The sequence below is a fragment of the Marmota marmota genome, unplaced genomic scaffold (assembly GCF_001458135.2).
Source record: "Marmota marmota marmota unplaced genomic scaffold, marMar, whole genome shotgun sequence".
NCBI lineage: Eukaryota > Metazoa > Chordata > Mammalia > Rodentia > Sciuridae > Marmota > Marmota marmota.
Window position 1 is genome coordinate 13,074,178 of NW_025999932.1, and position 20,460 is coordinate 13,094,637.

General features: G+C 41.6%; 1 protein-coding gene and 1 long non-coding RNA gene across 9 annotated transcripts in view; one reads left to right on the plus strand and one right to left on the minus strand.

Annotated features, from left to right (window-relative positions):
* Mbnl2 (muscleblind like splicing regulator 2) overlaps positions 1-2,398 on the minus strand; it is a 151,131-nt gene extending 148,733 nt beyond the window's left edge. For all 8 annotated transcript variants that reach the window (XM_015484146.2, XM_048800734.1, XM_048800732.1 and 5 more), the window contains exon 1: positions 2,156-2,398. The gene's annotated coding sequence lies outside the window, so the exon portion shown is untranslated. The remainder of the gene's footprint in view (positions 1-2,155) is intronic.
* Positions 2,399-15,154: 12,756 nt separating this feature from the next.
* On the plus strand, positions 15,155-19,544 carry LOC107140830. The gene is made up of 3 exons (XR_001503324.2): positions 15,155-15,530; positions 16,008-16,058; positions 16,840-19,544. It is a non-coding gene; the product is annotated as an uncharacterized LOC107140830 (long non-coding RNA).
* Positions 19,545-20,460: the final 916 nt, after the last annotated feature.

Sequence of the window (20,460 nt, forward strand, 5' to 3'; positions counted from 1 at the left end):
AGACAGACAACTTTCTTTTTTGATACAAGGTCAAGGTCTCCTAAAGTGCTAGCATCAGGAAAGTACAGTAAGAATTATCCAGTTCTATTACCAGATGGAAATATTGAGGGAGGCACTTGCTTCAGGCGACATGAGTAGTGAGGAGGACACAAACTATCAGAGGGAACTCCGGCCAACTCCAGTGTGTTCCAGGCAAAATTATCTCTCTCCAGGCTTCTTAGTAAACACTACCTCCCCACCCCCCATCTCCACGACCAGGGTGCCACCTGTGACGTGGTGGGGTTAACAGTCCGCAGTATTGTTCTTTCCTTCCTTCCTTTGGGCCATCTGTCCTAGGACATGGCACTTTATCTATAAAAAGCAGCTGTTCCCAACATCCCAACCAGCCTTGAACTTGGGGGTATAACCTGTATCCTAGATAATCGCTATAGGGGAACTGGCACTCCCCCTCTCCCCACAGGGGGGGACCGTCCACACAGGTGGCAGCACTGGCCTGCACCAAGGGGAAGTTAGGCCAGAAAAAAAGCTGAGCTGTGCTCCCCACCGCTTTCCACCAGCCAAGCCAGAACCCTGCAGAAAACCTGTGCTGACCGGCAGGTAGGAGAAGATGCCCTAGTTACCAGGGGGATGGGCTTAGGGTGCACAAAGGACAGGCTGAAACGCCAAGCCCTAACTCAGGTCCTGCCAACTGGGAGTTAGAATGTTCCTGGCCAGGACGTAGAGAAATATTCCTCTCCACGAGCTCGAAGAAAAGAACACACAGCAGAAATAGTTGGGGGATGACGTCAGAAGTTCTGGGCTAGTGTCCTGCACTTCTCCTTGAAAGTAAAAACAGTGGGTCTAGAAGAATCTACGTGGCATTGCCGTTATTTAAATGAGCACTGCCGCCCCTTCAAAAGAAGCAGGAGATCTGAAGAAACTTCCTCTTACGTAAAGATTATACCATGTCCCCCAGCCTTATATATTTTTTTAACTTATTGTCCCCCAAATGCACACAGTCCCCAATTAACAAACATCTTTCCACTTAACCTTTGTCTTTTAAAGAGACAGTAACGTTTCTTGAATAAGATTCATGGTGCTTAGGCAAGTCAGATTTTTTTTTTCTTCTTCTTCTTCGCTCCAGTGCTTGCTAACTATTCTAAAAATGTTACACATTTATTGTAAACACATGCTTCCGAGGCCTAACAAAAAAGCACAGTTTCCTCATGCCTGGCAGAAATTTAAAACGGAAAAGGGCAGAAAGAATTCTTTAACAAACATATCCTTTCCTTCTCCTGGGCCAAGTCTGTTAAAAATAAATCTTCTCCATCATTTCTCACTGCTGCTTCTCAGTAAGAAAGTTGATATGGTTCGGCACAGTGAAAACACGGCTTTAAAAGCTAGCCTGCTCTCATTAAATTATTCTGCTGGCTGTGTGTTCTCATTAAAAATGCATACAGATCAGATAATTGCAGTAAGCATTATTAACCCAGCTTTACTTTTGAATATAATGGTTCCACTTTTAAGCTGGAAACAAAGGCTCAGACACGCCAGGAAAAGAAATGTAAACACTGAACTACAGTATCGAAAACTTGCCAGAAAGCTACCTCTTGCTAGGTTGTTAGAAATGTGCCTTTGAAACTCGATTAAAGCTCAACATTGTAGAGCGAGGGAGGTCCCTCATTTCCAATAAATAGGCATATTTTTGGCCCAAACATTCCATCGATGATTATTTACCATGAAGTTTTGTTTTTTTTCCTCTCTTCATTCTTGATTGCAAGTCTGTTTTCAAATAAGATCAATGTGAACTTTATCTATTCTGGAGCTATAGTAATAGTAGCAAAGAAATTTTTTTTTTTATAACAAGAATATAAGATTGCTTCTAAGATTTCAAATGGTTTCTAAAATACTCATAAATGGATCTATTCTTTGAATAAAAACTCGGTTTAATGCCTCACTCCTAACCGGCGGCATCGATTCAAGCTTTGCCATTTCTTTTTCTCAAATCAAAATGTTACGTAAAACTCCAGGGTTCCCTGCAAGTATCACATTTGAATTAGTGGAATCTGGTCTCCCAGGCTTCCCGAAGCAACACACATGGAATGCAGCATACTGCAGCAAACTCTTCAAACATTCAAAAAAAAAAAAAAAAATGGGGGGGGGGGTGTTCTCCTACCTTGTTTAGCTCTGCTTGTCCTTCCCATGTACAGTAACCCCAGGAACATCTGGCAGGATCAAGTGGCCGAGGCTTCTCCACTGCATCATGAGGAAGAAATTTCCATGCAAATGGTTCTCATTCCGTGTTTATTGTACTCTGAAAGCCGTCTGCCGTATCTGGAAAATTTTACCTTTAGATGATGAAGCAAAGACAGTCTAAACTCTGTTGCTGTAAGCTGCGGCCCTTCCTTCCGACAAACCCCGCCCCGCCGCTGCCGGCCAATCGGCGGCCAGATCGTCAGCCCTCCTCGTCTGAAGCTGGCCCTAATAGGATGACTGACACAGCAACACAGCACTTGCAGCGTCTGAAAACAGTGCATCCATACTGATGAAAGAGGAATTTCCCTCTCCGAAGAAAGCAATCATAGCACCAAGACAAAGTGGCACATAATTGGCAGAGCAGGGAGAGGGGTAGCTCAGGAAAACACGCTTGAAGACAGCCAGCCCGAAGCTCGGAGCTGCACCGTGATACTTTAGGGAACACGAAACTCCGCAGATTCAAAAGAAATCCGGGTTGTACCTGGAACTGAAGTCGGTACAGCATTTGACAAAGCGTGTGCGTGTGCGTGTGCGTGTGTGTGTGTGTGTGTGTGTATTTTCTTTTCTTTCTTTTTTTTTTTTTTTAAGAAAAACAATTCAATGTCTGCATGGAAAGTAATACCTTATGGAACGTTTACATAGGATTTCCATGATTGAGGGAGAATGTGCTAAGCCCAAGCACACATTCAAAAATCAAAACATGCCTGTTCCCTTGCACACAGTTTTCCTGCACAACGTCTGTTATTGCAGTGGTTAATTACTGTAGCCCATATATCTTTCATCTAAGTTTTCAGACCACTGGGGACTTCAATTAGGGAATGCTGAACAATAAAAATTGATATCTACACATTACACTTTTTTTTTTTTTGCCAGGTACCCACGAGAGTTAGTTAGGTGTGCCTTAACTGTCTTAGGTGCCAGTTGATAAATACTGTGCATTGGCCCACATTGTCATTAATGAAATGAGGATTACAGGAAGGTGTTTATTGCTGACTACTCATGGTGTGTGATTCAAGGGACACCACCAAATACCTTGCCACAAAAGATGTTCCAGAAGGTGCTGGGGTTCTCTGAGATAAGTAAGAAAAGCAAAACAGAAGGGTTAGTTGGGTTATTTATTTATTTTTTCCAGTCAACAGCATTTCTGCATGCTTTCAAAACAAAAACAAAAACATATGGCATTCAGAAAACACAATAAGCACACATTTCCTTCCACTAAACACAACGTGTTTGAATTTTAAAAATTAAGTATGATGGTTCCATGACTCAACCAAGACAGGAACACAGCCCCTATTCATCTTAAAGGTTGAACCCGACACTATTTATTTTTTTAAACTAAGCAACTGTTTGGTGTATCTGGAATGTAATGGTTTCTTTTTATTTCACCAATTGCATCTTTAAAACACACCTTTTCATATGACTTGTGGGCTATTTTCTTTAATAGAATATCATGCTTTATTCCCCCTCGATTTTTATACTTAGAATTCTCTTTTTCATTCCCATATAAATTTGTCAAATATCATAACTTGTAGGCTTTCTCATACTATTTCTGGAAATTTAATTTAGCTCCATGGTCAAACAGGTAGAAAATTATTTAAAAATATCCATATAGTTAATATTATACTTCATGCACGTAGCTGATCCGAGGCTCAAGATCCCCTCTCCCCATCTCCCTTGCATTCTGACTTTGAAACCTCTTACCCTCTAATCTTAATCCTGAAACTTTAGTCATCTTTGTCCTCCATTCTCACCTCTAAGTCTTGTTCATTTTCTTCCCACCTAGTCCAGAAAGCTGACCTATAACCTGCATGATATGAATGCTAATTAATGGCCTCTGGGAATCCAGCCTCCTCAACCCTGAGCTGAGCTCCCGTGTTGCCAGACAGGTTTTCCTATGTCATGTAAAGTCATGTTCCTTTCAAATGCAAACCTTTCCATGTATTAAATCCAAATTATAGACTTTGAAGGTCCTTTATAATTGGGCCCTTCCCTTTTTTAGCCAATTTTTTCTCTTGTTTTCCTAAAGGAACTTTCTAGTGGAAAATTCTCTTTTTTCTTCCATCACGTCTTCCCTGTCCACAGTAGCTTCTCTGAGGTTCTCCTTTGGAAGACTGTTTAAAACCCTGAACCACATGGTCTGGTATAGGTAGTTTGTCTGGGTTGATCTTCCCTTCTCAGAGGGCAAGTCTTGTGTAATATGTTAAGATAACATATGCATCAAACATCTGTACAGTAGCTGGTACCCGATAAACGATCACCAAACGAAACCTTTCCTTAGGTATTTCTCTACTGTTCATTGCATTTAGGAAGGTGCCCTGCACAAACTTGCTGGTTTCATGATTCCTATCTCAAGAATTGACATGATACTCAATTGCACACACACCAAAACCCTGCCAGTCTTTCTGGGTCCTCCTCCCCAACCACCACTTGAAATTCATTATCAAAGTCTGTCAAGTTCAACCCCTGAATGTTTGGAAATGCCTCCCCTTGCTCTACCAGTACAGTTTTGTCCAAGCAATCATTGCCATTTTCGGTGACTATTGGAACAGTCTCTTAGCTGGTCTCCTGAGCATATTCTTGACCTGCTGCAAGCCCTTTTGCACACTTTAGCCAGAATGGAAATTCAAAAATAAACATCTTATTTTTTTCCACACTCCTTTACTTAAACTTTATGATGGGCTGAATTGTGCTTCCCCCAATACCCCCCACCTCCAGTAGAGTTTGGATGTTCAAGTCATAACCCTGAGAAGATGGTATTTGGAGAGAGGGACTTTGGAGGTAATTAGGTTTCCATGAGGTCATGAGAGTAGGGCCTTTGTGACGGGATTAGTGTCTGTGTATGAAGAGACACTGAGGGCAGTCTCTTTCCATCAGAAGGACACAGTGAGAAGGTGGCCCTCACCAGGATGGGGATATAGTCCTCACCAGAACCTGACCATTCTGACCCCACCCCAGTCTCAGATGTCCAGTCTCCAGAACTGTCAGAAAACAATTTTATGTTGTGTAAACCAACTAATGTATGGTGCAGAACATCCTTGGAATATCTTTGAGTAGCTCTTAAGGGAAAGATGACAGTTCTCCACATGGCCCACAAGGCCCTGTTCCTTCTAGTCTCTGCCTACCTCTCCAGCCTGATCAGAAGCCGTTTTTCCCAGGGAACCCTTCCTGACCCACAAGATGAACTCAGGTCCACCTTGTTCTCTTGCAGTACCCTCCCCATATTGAAGTCTACAGCAGTGCTTCTCAAATTTTAATGTGCATGAACCCACGCCCCCACCCCCAGGGATCTTGTTAAAATGCAGATCTAATCTCAGTAGTTCCTGGGTGGAGGCTGAGATTCTGCTTTTCTAACAAGCTCCCAGGTGATACGGATGCTGCTTGTCCATGGAGTACTCTTCAAATAGCAAGATCTGATAGATGCTGTTCACTTCAGAGCACTTGTTACAGGGTATGGTTACACATTAGTTTGGTTAATTATTTACTTACGGACTACCTTTCCAACCAGCTTGCCAGCATCAGAAGTCGCCGTTGTCTTCCAGCATTAATCTTCATGACCTGGCACATGGGAGATGGGAGGGGACAGTCTTTAACCAATGCATGTGAAATGAACAGCGGATGGACGCAGTGTACCTCGGGGCCAAACTGGACTTCTGTCTTTCTTTCTTCTTCTCCCCATCTTTCTCATCCTCTTCCTTTTCCTTCTTTCTTTCTTTTCGTAACTCACTGTAAGTTTCTTGAAACTCTGGAAAGAAGCTCAGTCTTTATTGAAGTTATAATATGCTACATAGGAAGAACTGTTGAGAAACAAACATAGAACGAATGTTGAGGAGATGATCAACTGTGTCTAAAGCCGAGGAGGGAGCCCGAGGAACAAAAAGACAACAACATTGGATGGGTCTAGTGACAGTCATCATTTATATTCTACAGGCTGACGGATTTCAGATCTTTCTCTTCACCTCTGGTCCCAATTCTTCACTTGAAGGTATCAGAGGTAACCCATCATCACCTGGTCTCTAATTGAAATAACTTTTTTCTTATACTGAAATGTGTTTCTCTTATATTTCCCATTCCAGAGAATGGAAACCACCATCATTGATGCCTAGCTCTGTCCCACGGTCTGTATCCAAATCCTCTGGAGTCTTCCTGTCAATCTTTTGAATCCATTCACCTTTCTTTGTCTTCACTTCTGTGTCCCTAATTCAAGCCCCCATTGGTTTTGCTCACTGCTTACCTCTCTGACCTCAGTCCAGCCCCTCAACTTCCACTCCACTCACCGTCCAGCACAGCGGGTCCCCATGATCTCCAAGGGGAATCCTCTGCCTAAGTTCCTTCTTGAGCTCCCTCCCTCCTACTGCGCGTGCAGGATGACTCAGCCAATTTTAGTCTCTGCAATGTGTCATGTCCTTACCAAGTTTGAGCCTGGATTCTCTTTTCCTGAAACATCTTCTTTTCCCTTGACACCCCTCTTGCCTCTTTCCACCCAATAATAGCCCATGTACCCACAGGGCCTCCTTCAGAGAGGCTTCCTTGACCACCACAACCCTTGATATTTGATTCACCAAAGCAGCCATCACAGAATATTATAAATGCGTCTTACTTGATGAGGTACCCCAATAGTCCCTGGGAGAAAACTGACCGCTCTTAGTCCTTATTGCATGCAGTTATGGAATAGCAGGCAACAGTTCCTTAACATGTTTCTTGGACAATTAGCTAGATAATGGCACCAGTGATAAAGGGCCAAAGACTGTCACAGGGCTCAAGCAAAAGATTGATAGTGAAGCTGTAGAAACGATGATGATGATGTGTATGTGTGTGTGTATGAGAGAGAGAGAGAGAGAGAGATAAGCTGGGCAAAGAAGGGAAGGGAGAGGTAACCTAAAAGCTGACAGCGAGGTACAGTTTTGAGATCTTCTCCGCAGTGGGCATACAAAGGTCAGCAAGCTTCCAGACGAGGGAATCTTTGATGATGTTTAAATGGTGGGGCTTTCCAGAGAAACAAAGTCTCCCTTTGAGTGGAAAAGGAGAGGGATCTCAGAACAGATGGGAGTGTTTGACTTAGCAGAGGAGATGTCTAGGAAGGAGAAGGTTGTTTATAGCAAGGGAGACACGAGACGGGCAGGCAAGATACAGATGGCCCGATCTGGGACATTTCAGTCTTAGGGCTGCTTCCTCTCTCCATGTTATATTCTAGCTCGTGCCCCCTCCTTAGTCCTTGAGTATAGACTATTTTTTATTTTCAAGTATAAACCAGACTGTAAACCCCTTGAGGGAAGAGGTCTTTCTGTATCCTAGCTTTGCTAGCTCTGCTGAGTCAATTGTGGTTGATTGATTTCTATTTAGGATGCTGAAGAAAATTTACATACCTTAGAAGAGATTGGTATGTGTTTAATGTGTGGGTTGTTGAAATGCAGCAGGGAATAGAAAATTCGTTTTCTAATTGTCAGAAAAATTTATAAAGTTTTCTGTCAAATTTAAGAGAAGAAATGCTAACAGATTTCTAAATTTTCTCGAATAGTTTCAGGGGCAGAAGACTTTAGGGAAAATTAAGACTAATGTTTTCTGGGTTAAGGAAAGTAGAATGAAGTAAATGACAGAAAGCATGTCCCTGAAGTCATGTCTGAGGAACCCCCTGACCAGAAGGGGGCACACAGTAGGGCTCAGTGCACATTAGCTTTGACCACCCCTCCTACTGTGGTTGTAGTCCACGTTGCCATTACCCTTGGGTTTTAGAGTCCTAGTGAGATTCCACCGAAGAGGAATTAGTGTGTGTTTGAAAAGAGGTAATGAACCAAGGTAGAGATTTTCTAACTTTCTTAGTTCACAGCTCTCTTGTAATTTTTTCATTGTATTCTCGGGCTAAAAGTAATATCTAACTATTCCCTTTACTAAACACTTCCGTGTTTATGTTTTAACAACTTAGTAGCTATTTGAAAAGCTAATACAAAATATTTTAAAGAAATAATTTAATTTCATCTTTAACCTCAATTAGCCATTAATGGATGGTGCCTGCCTATTGAACACCACATACAAAGCTCGAAGCTGGAAATCTGATTAGAACCACTACTCTCATTTCCTGTTCCATGCTGACTCTTTTTTTTTTTTTTTGCATGGTACTTGCTTTTCATCTTAGCAACTGCTGAAATATAGCTTTGCAAAGATACCAAATATCATCAGAAAGAAGGCAATATGATTCTAACACAGAAATTGCAAGTTATCTTGAGCTCATAGTTTGCACAGTGTCTGATAGATGTCAAGTATTGCCTTATTTCCCTCGAAAATGTAAAATATCCCATGGAAGCCCCGTCAGTTCATTGCAGCTTTCCAGAGTGCCTGATAGCACGATTTGGCAAATGTGGAACTGAGGCAAGAGCCCCTTTGGGTTGGGCAATGTCAGAGCTATGGTTGCATCATGCCTCTTGTCCTCAGGCCCAAGGGCATCTGAAGTTGCAGATCCTCAAATGCTCCAGTGGGTGCAGATAAAAAGCCAGGCTAGAGGTCACTGGACATGTCAAACCTGAAGCTGAGATCACTTAAAGTCTTACAAGCCTTTGGGATAAGGGTAAAACCTATAGTTCTTCAGAATTGCAAATGCCTGTGAGCCTAAGAAACAGCAAAATCAGGCAAGGAGCTCGCTGGTCCTGCCAGCTATTATGGCCAAGGGAACTTGCTAGTGATCATTCACCTTTCAACATGGTGAATTATGATAATAAGTGCAGAAAGGAGGCATCAAGGAGTATGTTTCCTACGCTTCCTCGTCAATAGGACCACATGCATATTTCTTTGTAGCTCATCCTTGCTGTACTCTTAGGCTGTTTGGGGATCACCATGAATGGTTGGTTCACTTATTTTTCGGACCCTTGCCCTACAATATAGAATCAGACCTCCATCTCCATCCTCAAATGCTCCAGTGGGTGGAATGATTTCCCTCCTGGTGGATTACTGGAAGGATTGCTCCATCCATAACGTTTTGCTCATCTTCTCAGCAGAGGACCTGCTCAGCAGGGGTCCTGCAGCATCTGGATGGAAAGAGAACCACTCTCCTCGCTCTTCTGTAACACTTCCCAAAATGTGTAATCTACTTGGAACTTGTCTGTTTCCTACATAAGAGTGTAAGCAGCCCACGGGCGGGAATCTTCATGTTTTATTTGTGGGTGCATCACAGTACCAGGCACATACACTGGCTATCCTGATTTTTTTTAAATAAGCAAATCAAATGTGGGAGCACCAAAATATGATGCAGGAGGAGTAGGAGATTGCATTTGAGACACAAGGACAAGAATCAAAGCTGGAGGAACAGTCCCCAAGGGGCTTCCGAGGTTCATTAGAGCCAAGTGTTTGAAAATCAGAAAAGAGTCAAAGAGTCAAAAAGTCAAACTAGAGGGTAGCTTCGGTGTCACCAAACTGGGTGTTATTTCAGAGTCAGGTTTTTATGTTCCTTTGATGTTGGATGAACAGCCCAGATTCTTCGAAAGTGTCTTTAATAGGATAGGAATAACTTCTCTTCAAAAGGATCAGAAGTGAGTGGGTTGGAGGGGAAAAAAAATCTTAGTGAGATTATATATGGGCCCCTGTGGAGGTGAGAATATTGGCTGGAGGAGACCTTGTCATCTTGGAGTGGGAGTGGAGACATGAGAGAAACATAAAATGTGGCATGTGTCATCACAGCTGTGATAGCCAGTTTGCATTTTAAAAAGTGAATGTAGTGTTAGCCTGGCAGATGTGAGACCTTGGGTTTGATCCACAGCACTCAAAAAAAAAAAAAAAACGCAACTGATTTTGATTTTCTACAATATAATACTCCTTACTGAGCTTTGTCAACACTCTTTTTGTCAATTTATTTTTATTCTAATTTGTTATACATGGCAGCAGAATACATTTCAATTCATAGTACACCTAGAGAGCACAAATTTTCATGTCTCTGGTTATACTCAAAGTAGAGTCACACCATTCGTGTCTTCATTCATATACTTAGGGTAATGATGACCATCAAATTCCACCATCTTTCCTACCCCCACTTCCCCTCCCTCCCCTTTGCCCTATCTAGAGTTCCTCCATTTCTCCAATGCTCCCTCCCCATCCCCATTATGGATCAGCATCCTCAGATCAGAGAAAACATTTAGTATTTGTTTTTTTTTTGGTATTGGCTAACTTCACTTAGCATAATATTCTACAACTCTATCCATTTACCTGCAAATGCCATGATTTTATTCTCTTTTAATCTGAGTAATATTCCATTGTGTATGTATATCACAGTTTCTTTATCCATTCATCTATTGAAGGGCATCTAGGTTGGCTCCACAGTTTAGCTATTATGAATTGTGCTGTGTCCCTGTAGTATGCTGTTTTTAAGTCCTTTGGGTATAGTCTGAGGAGAGGGACAGGGTCAAATGGTGGTTCCATTCCCAGATTTCCAAGGAAACTCTGTACTGTTTTCCATATTGGCTGCACCAGTTTGTAGATCCACCAGCAATGTGTGAGTGTACCCTTTTCCCCACATCCTCGCCAGCACTTATTGTATTTTGTCTTCATAATAGCTGCCATTCTGACTGGAGTGAGATGATATCTTAAAGTAGTTTTGATTTGCATTTCTTTAATTGCTAGAGATGATGAACATTTTTTTCATATATTTGTTGACTGATTGTATATCCTCCTCTGAGAAGTGTCTGTTCAGTTCCTCGGTCCATTTATTGATCGGGTTCTTTTTTGTTGTTTTTGTCTTATTTTTTTGGTGTTAAGATTTTTGAGTCCTTCATACACCCTGAAGATCAGTGCTCTATCTGATGTGCATCCTCTGTCAACACCCTTGTTCTCGTTTCCATCTCTTTCTGTTCTTCGAGGACTGCTACCCTAACCTCAACCCACTTGCCTTCGATCAGGATTTGTCCTACGCTCACAATATATTGCTCCCATCTGAGACCAACGAGATGATCTATCAAGGTAAGTGAGACACAGAGCTCTTTGTATTACACAATGATCCCTGAAGGAAGATCTATGGGTGCTTGTCTCAAAGTGTTCCTGAAGGAAAGGATCCATGGTAAGTAAGTTCAGAAATTAGAAATAAATTAATGTGTTTTTACTGAAGGACTTCTCAGACCTTTGATCCTAGGAACGAGCATCCTGAATCTCCAGGAGAGGGTGTGTAGCTCATGGTGTTGGAGGTTTACGAGGCCTGAGACTCTTTGGTTCATCTAACTAGTAGGGTGTACTGGTGGATAGTTTGGGGATGCCCTGGTCCAGATACATCATTCTTTTCTCTCTCTTTTTTCTTTTCTTTCCTTTTTATTGGGCCACATTCATACTGGCTAACCTCATTCAACTCAACATCTTTCTATCTGACACCATGTTTCCTTACTTCACTGTGGTCCTTAGTGTTGACAGGAACTTGTGAGGCAGCTGCCACGACTCAACGTCTCTCTCTTCACTTCTTAGACTCCCAGTCATCCTGGAAGTCGCTGGGGCTCTGGCATATCTTGGCTGGACCAATCTTCCCAGTCCTTCTCAGGCCCATCTTGGAGACCAGTTGCCCAGGCTTTCCTGACCAGCAGAGGGCTCCTGGTGGCTGGATAGTGACCTACACGTGCAATTACCCTGGCAAATCTTAACCCGGCCTAAATCCTGTATTCCAAAGAAAACATCCACTTGTGGAAAATGTGTCCCTCCTCTTCTCCCTCCACCCAATTCTACACATGATGAGTGCTTCCAGGAAGCTCCCCACAGGACTGGGAACAGGGGGAGCACTCTACTCATTAAACATTTGTGGATCACTGTGTGGAGCACGGTATTGTCAGATGCATGGTGCTATTATTATCCTAATTTCACATGCGAGAAAAGTGGTCTGAGTAATGACCTAGCTTTACTCAACGTGGTCAGTGGGGAAGCCAGTTGTCCCAGGCTGGCTGGCTTTGGAGTCCATACTCTTGATATGGACTAGCTCTAACTAGAATAAACAAATTATATGACAAATTAGAAAGGGTGAGGTGTTCAGAAAAAAACAGAAAGAACATGTAGGACACAGGAAGTGACATTAAGTATCCCAAGCAGAGTTGGGAGGGAAGAGGGTGCTTGAATAGAGTGCCCTTCAGCAGAGATTTCCGGGGCCCAGGGCGTGCTCTGGGGATCTCTGGAGGAGCATGCTCTAAGCAGAAGACATAAAGCCCAGGAGCAGCCCTGGGAGACACTCCTGTGTGAGTGACCTTGGCCTCTAACTGTGTCACCAAGTGCCACCTCTTGTTCCTTACTGTTGCTGCTGGGTGCTGGCTGTAGTGATGGCAGAATCCATCCTTCAGAGCCATAAGGTGGTGGCTTCTGTCCTTCTTCCTTCACACCCAGGTCTCCTTATGCTGCCTTTTCTCTGCCAGTGACATAAGGTTCCAGATCTTTCTTCTTTACCATCACATATTTTCCTATCTGCCTTCTCACTGTATTCAAAAACAGTTAGCTTTTATCAGGTCCATCCATGAAATGATCTCATCCATTAGATCCTTTTAGATCCTTGCATATATTCTTGACAAATTAGAATTTCAAACTTACACAAAATGTTCTGAATATTCTCCCAAGGACATGTGTTATGTTTTGTAATAAAATTTTTATCTTTGTTTTTAAAATAATTTGTGCAAAGAGAAAGCATCTGGCTCTGTTGTATCTGCTTCAGGAAAAGGGATCGTGTCATGGATATGTTCTTTACCAGAAATGGGCAATTACTGGAGAGAAAAACAGGTTCACCTTAGCAACAGCATCCTGATGCCGATGTCACCACCTTACATCATCTTGGTCTCGTGTCATTGCGTTCTTTCTCTCAAATCTCCAACCACAGCTTTATAGACCTCTGCATCTAAAAGGCTTAACGAAAAGGAAGAAGTAACCATATTTAAATATTCACTGACTCATTTTCATCTTGAGCTCCATTAGCAGGGCCGGGTTCTACAGCAGCACAAAATGGGAATTGTTCTTTTTCTACTTTCTCCAGCGTGTGCTCTAGTTGTGCTTGTGCTCCGTCTCTCCCGAGCTGTTGCCCACACACCCCTGGGATTGGCAGCCCCTCCAACAAGCCTGATCACTTACAAATGCAATGATTTTATTTTGCAGAGTAGTCCAATCCTGAGACGATTACGGGGGAGATTACAATCACGGATCCTAGGGCTGGAAGGAATCTTTCTTTTTTATCTAGTTTCTAGCCCCCCACCCCTTTTATTTGAGGGCGAGGAAAGGGCAACATAATACTTAGCTTTTAGGAAAGACAGAAAAGATTGGGACTCCCTGGAAGTTTGTGGTTCCTGGGGACTTCAGTGAGGACTCTACAGGGTGTCAGATCATGTGCCAATGTCCTGTCCTCCCATTCCCTGCCACTCCTCCCGCCCCCACTTCTGCTTCACCTGCAGCCCAAGACCTCAGAACACTGCAGCCAGAAATCCACCCCGCAGCAGGAACTGGGCCGCCCCTCCCCCCACGTAGAAGTTTAGAAGTTTTCATATTGGCATTGGCTTGAAAATAAATAACATTTAAACATTCACTGTGTAGAATCATTTTAGTTGTGTTTGTTTATAGTCATAAACATTTGTACCTATTGACTGGAAGATTTTCTATCAATGAATAGGAAAACTACCCACATACATATTACAGTTTGGCAAAATCAGACTCTGGGCTTTCAAGCCACAAGCTACTCGGCAAAGACAAAGGCTGCCCTGGGAGTCCTCATTACATGCTCTCCACCAGGCCCCCAAAGTAATTTTAAAAGTTCTCAATTTACTGGATCCCTGTCTAAGAAACACGGATGATATTTTAAATCTATTTAAATCTTAAAAGTTATTTTTAACATAATTAAGCATTTATAACTTTGCTTTCTACATACATGCTTTGAGTTATGTAACATCGCTGAGCTAATACTTTGGACTGTGCTTCAAAAAATTTACTGTAATCGGGATTTCACGTTTAAATATAAGAAAGGTTCCTTTTGGTTAGAAATAAATGAGCTTTTTTAAAAAAAATGTTGAAATTAGCCAATGATAGGATTGCCAAATTTGTAATAAAACCAAACAAAAAAACCCATACATTTGAGCTGAGGTGTAGCTCAGTGGTAAAGTGCTTACCTACTATGTGTAAGGCACTGGGTTTGATTCTCAGCACCACATATAAATAAATAAAATAAAGGTCCATTGACAACTAAAAAATTTTTTTTAAAAAACATATATTTTAGGAGATGGTCAATTAGTATACTTTTTTCCACGCTGAATCAACTAACAAGTATTTATTGCCTTAATTAGACTAACTGACACCCAAATAAGGATTCTGACACTGTCCTCAAGAGAGACGAAAGGACTGCCTAATTTATCTTTATGTCTGTAATATTGGAAGGATTATTAAGCATTCATTGTGTTCCCTTTTGCAAAGCACTTAATAGTGATTTATCACTTCATTCTCCGTCTGGGAGGCCACTTGCTTTGTCTTCATTGTACAAGTACAGAAACTGAGGCAGCCGAGCAATCACGGTCCTGGGTCCCCGCAGAACCTAGTGGCTGAAGTGACATGGCCGAATTCTGAAACCTGAGAACCCATCAGACTCGGTTCACAGGCCTGGGCAGGAATCTGGCAAGTGGAATTCTGGGGGACTCCCTTGTTCACATGGAGGAAATAAAAAGAAAGGGGAGGGGTTTTCTTGGACACAGAAATACAGAGAACTTCCCGAAATTGTCTAAGGGAAATAGTCTAAAATTCCTGAAATAGTCTAAAAAAGATTTCCATTATCTAAATCATGTCTTTCAGGGATTTGAATTCATTTCTTGTGTCTTTTTAGGTGGTAGGGTGGTCAGTTTGGCTTTTTGTATTTATTTATTTATTAATAAATAAATTAAATAAATTTATTGATTTATTAAAATAAATCTGTTTGAAGGAAAAACGAGTTACAGTTTGACCAAGACAATACTTTGTCAGAAGCCATTCTTAGTTTATTCAGTTGCTTGGAGTTGATGTTCAAACCCACTATGCTATGGCCATGTAGGTTGTGTATCCATATTCCCTGGAAGTTATTGAGGTCCTAGTCAACATCCTTGGAGTGTGTGCATCTCTGGAGTTGTGTAGTACACAACCTGCTCACCTATACATATCTACTTAGTAGTTTCAGATGAGGTTGGGACCAGTAGGTACTCTTAAGTGCTGGTCACAGACTTATCACTCTTGGATATTCTTTGTGTTTCTCCCCTAATTCTTTTCTAATTCTCCCTTTATTTTCTTATATCTTTCACATGTTCCTGATCTACATGAATCTACTACAGAGACTCCTGAACGCTGCCTGTAATAGGGTAAGAACCAATGACTAGGGTTTCTATGTCCTATGAAATTGATAAATCCATGGATTAGCTTTTATATCTAGTACAAAAACAATCCAGTCCTATTGTACTATCTGGGCCAGGCTGCAGTCCCTCAGAAGGTTCACATTCTCTGCAAAAGGATCTGAAATGAGCTGTTCCACTCTCCAAGTCACAGGAGCCATACTGGGTCATTGAATCCTGCATTCATTAATTGGTACTTCCCAAGTCCAAAACTTCCCCGTAGTTTTTCCTGCTGGATACTGGTCCCACGGGACAATCTGGGGGAGATAATAAAGCATTCCCCTCTGGGTTTGCTTGGGAAATACTGTGTTGTCCACTTGGAGATTTGCAATGCACAGTAGTATATTAAAGGGTCTGAGAAATCCTCCAAGAAATACCTTTCTAATATTATTTATCCCCAAACATTTTTTTTGGTTACTCCTGTTAATGTGAAAAATGTACCTTCAGAAATGCTGGTCTACAGAAAACCAGGTCAACACACAGCCATTCTCTCAGGAGGTAAGTGCACCCTCTGCCCTCCCTCTGATTGGTGGGTTTTAGGAACCACCTAGAGAACACAGCAAACCCACCGGAGGTTCCACTGTCTCTTCAGCTATACGATGAGTTGGGTTTGCACGAGGTCTGCACACAGCGGAGGACAGGGGGGTCCAAGGGTCTAAAGAGAAGGCATGGAGCCGAGGGCAAAGGGACACAGCAGAGGGACAGAGGGCCCAAGGAAAGCAGACCTGCCCCCACTCTTGTTTTATGCAGCCCACTTTACATACGAGGGAACTGAGGCCCGTAGAGTTTCAATAACTTGTTCCAGTCCCACTACCAGTTTGGAGCACAGCTTTAACCCAAACCCATATTACCAACCACAAACCCCACCCTTTCCCCGGCTCCTTCCACTTGATCACACTGTCATTAATGTTACCATCGCCACAGAGCCATCTTTGCACTGGAGTTGAGCAGACTGCAACCCACCCTCATGTTCAAGTCCCATCTCTCCCTCATTAGCATGCAACGTTGCCCAGGCTCCCAGTCCCTAGAAGCCTTCGTGTCTGTAGTGGAGAAATAGCCATCCCCACAAGATTTTTTTTTTTTTTTGATGGAATTAAAGGACCCAGTGTTGAGAAAATAATAAATGCTCAATAAATATTGCCAATTGTTTTTATTACAACAATTTATGGGTTAATTCTCCTATTTTACAAGTTTTACAGGCAAGGCCCTGCTTATTAACTGTCAGGCACTACTAGAGCCAAATGTAAAATATCCATCCCCTCCCTCTCCACTCCCATAGAGCTGAAGGATGGCTCGGGGAACTTCACGTGTGGAACATGAATCACACACTCACCAAGTGGACCCTGACACCCGCAGCGGCTGTGTGGTGAGCACACAGAGAAAGAATCGGGCACAGATGTGGAAAAGAGAAAATTCCCAAGTTTCTTTCTTCACTCTGCTCTGAATATAGAAGCATGCAGACGGTGGATTTTGCTGGGTCAAATGCTTTCTTGCTGATTCACTACTGTGGATACAATTGCTAGAGACAAAGGATGTTTCCTGAGCTCCACGGCCCTTCTCTAGCTACTCATCGGCTTCTATGTTGATTGATTTAATAGCTTTGATTCCTAGTCTCAGAAATAACTTTGTGCCTGTGTTTCATAGGAGTGGACCTATTAGTACTTTCCTGATGAGATTGATTGAATTCTTTACCTGAATTAGAAAACAAAGGAAAGTTAAAGTACAATATTCCCCAAATAGTTCCAATATTTCTCCCTTTGCGTTCTGTCTTTTGTCTTAACAAATTTGATTAAATTTAAAATTAAAATTTAATGATGGTAATGCACTGAATACATCAATATATTTTGATGACATTACCGCAGCGCAGTGTTGAATTTTGTATTCTATCTGGGTCAGCTATGTAAATCGACAACATTAATGAGCTTTTATTAAATCATCTTAGTAAAAGCTCCACTGTCTTAACTGTTTACTTAATTCTACAGCCAACAAAAAACAGCTGTCACCTTCTGACAGAACTTATTCAGAATGAGAGTCTTCTTCTTACAGGGGGGAAAAATTTGATGTAAGCTGTAATCCAACAGTGATGTCATATTTAGAGTCCACAAAATGGACGCTGTTATAAAATTCAGGCCTTATAGATCCCACCTTGCTGTTAGAGAAACAGGAATGAGGGGAAGAAGTTCAAGGGGAATGCTGTGCTTCTGTCATTTGTTTTATATACAGAGCGTTACTCTGCAGAGAGCACGGAATTACTTATAGACATCTGCACTGACTTGGGGGATCCAACCCCTGAGAAAATTTTGAGCCAGACTGACATAGCTAGGCAGCAACCCACTTCCTGCTCCTGAACAAGAAATGTTCCCTAGGTAAGTTGATATATCACTTAATGGCTACATAATTAATACATTTTTCAACATTGTTAACATAGCATAGGTTTTTTTCCACCCCTAAACAGTAAGTTTAAACAGCATATTCAAATAAAGTCTGGCACACACACACACACACACACACAAAATAAACTCCTGTATTCAAGAAACAAGACCAGGAGTTCCTCGTATCGGTATACTTTGCTAACTGCTTGGTTTATTTATATGCACTTAGCTGAATAAAATTATCTTCTTTTGAAATTACTATGTAAATATTTATTTATTTTATAATGCTTTCTTTTATTGCTTCCTCAATTTTGCAGTGCAGGGATAGAACCAGCTCCTTGCTCATGCTGGGGAAGTGCTCTACCACTGAGCTCTATCCCCACTCTGATTTTGCAAATATTTTAAATGGAGGTTTAAAAAAATATAAGAAAATTAACTTAAATAGTTGTTTCAATATTTGAGATAAGCCTTTCCCTAAGCCATTTAATAACTGACCAAGGTACCAAATCCAAGGCTAGACCCTGAAACTCTAAACGCTATGGACAAACTCCGAGGGCCCTGACAAACACCAGCCCTCATCCCACCTGTGTGTCTTTTGTGTGAAAGTGGGACTTACTGCACTGCCAAGGTGACCTTCTGATTGGGGGCTACAGAAGAAGGGCACGTGGCAATTTCTACCATATGGCATATGCATCATTGTGGCTAACATCTGAGATAAATCAGACCCTTAGCCAGATGGCTAGAACTCAGGAGACAGACCCAGGTGGCCAGGAGAGGGACCGGCCTTGGCAGGTAAGACCCAGCGAGCTGTTTGCGTTACTATAGCTCTGTAGCATGTTTTCAAGTCAGGTGTGGGGAAACCTCCAGATTTGTTCTTTTCTCAGAATTTCTTCTTTGGCTTTGGGACATATTTTGTGGTTCCATATGCATTTTATGTTTTTTGTTTCTTTGTTTACTTTTGTGAAGAAGTCCATTGGATGTTTTATAGTGATTGAATTTGTAGATCACTTTGGGTAAAAAAGGAATATTTTAATATTTACTCTTCTAATCTATGAATGAAGAATGTCTTTCCCTTGTTTGGTATCATCTTCAATAGCTTATATCAGAGTTTGATAATTTTCATTGTAGGTATATTTTATCTCCTTGATTAAATTTATCCCTAGGTCTTTTGCTTTTTGGAAATTATTATAAATGAGATTTCTATCTTGATTTCTTTTTTGGCTGGTGCATTATTGGTATCTGGAAGTGCTACTAATTTTTGTATGTTGATCTTGTAGCCTGCAACTTTACTGAATCTGTTTATCATTCTAATGGGGTGTTGGTTTTGGCAGAGTATTTATGTTTTTCTACATATAAGATTGTGTTATCTACAAACAGGAATAATTTGAGTTCTTCCTTTCCAACTTGGATGCTCTTTATTTCTCTCTATTGCCTAGTTGCTCTGGCTAGGACTTCTAGAACTATGTTGAATAAAAGTGGTAAAAGTGTAATTCTTTATCTTGCTCCATATTTTAGAGAAAATGCTTTCAACTTTACCCCATTTCATATGAGGTTATCTGTGTGTTTGTCATGTATAGCCTTCATGATGATGTACATGTTCTTTCTATACCTAATATTTTAAGAGTGTTTATCAAAAAGGGATATTGAAGGGCTGGGGATGTGGCTCAAGCAGTAGCGCGCTCGCCTGGCATGCGTGCGGCCCGGGTTCGAATCTCAGCACCACATACAAACAAAGATGTTGTGTCCGCCAAATACTAAAAAATAAATGTTGAAATTCTCTCTCTCTCTACCTCTCTCTCACTCTCTCTTTAAAAAAAAAAAAAGGGGATATTGAAAAATATGAATGATCTACATCTGGTAATTATAAGTTTTGTACTTTTGCACTTTTTTTTCATGTGGGTTCCTTCATTCACTCATCCGTCATTCAATCAAACAGATATTTATCTAATACCAACTATGTACCAGGCAGTGTTCTGGGCATTGGGGAATCTATTAAATAATAAAACAGACACAAATACATATCTTTATGCAGGAGGAGGAGATTGATAATTAACTAAGTGACTAAATAAGTTAAATGGTGGTTAAAACATGATGAAAATCAGAAGGCCAGGCACGGTGGTGCATGCCTGTAATCCCAGCAGCTCAGGAGGATCATGGGTTCAAAGCCAACCTCAGCAATTTAACAAGGCGCTAAGCAACTCAGTAAGACCCTGTCTCTAAATAAAATATTTTAAAAAGGGGTGGGGATTGGCTTAGTGGTTAAGCGCCTCTGGGCTCAATCCTTGGCACACACACACACAAAATTAATGTAGAAGAGTAAAGCAGAGAAAAAGGATAATGAATGAAGGGTCAGTTATGGCACCAATCCGTTGTCGGGGGATGATGCTACACCAAGATTGAATCTGCCAAACATGAAGAAGAAGTAAGGAAGCAAGTCTCCAAAGGACCTGAGGGAACAGTTTTTTGGATGGAGGAAATGGCAAGATCTTGAGGTAGAGGAGTTCTTATTCTTACCCGAGCATGAAAGG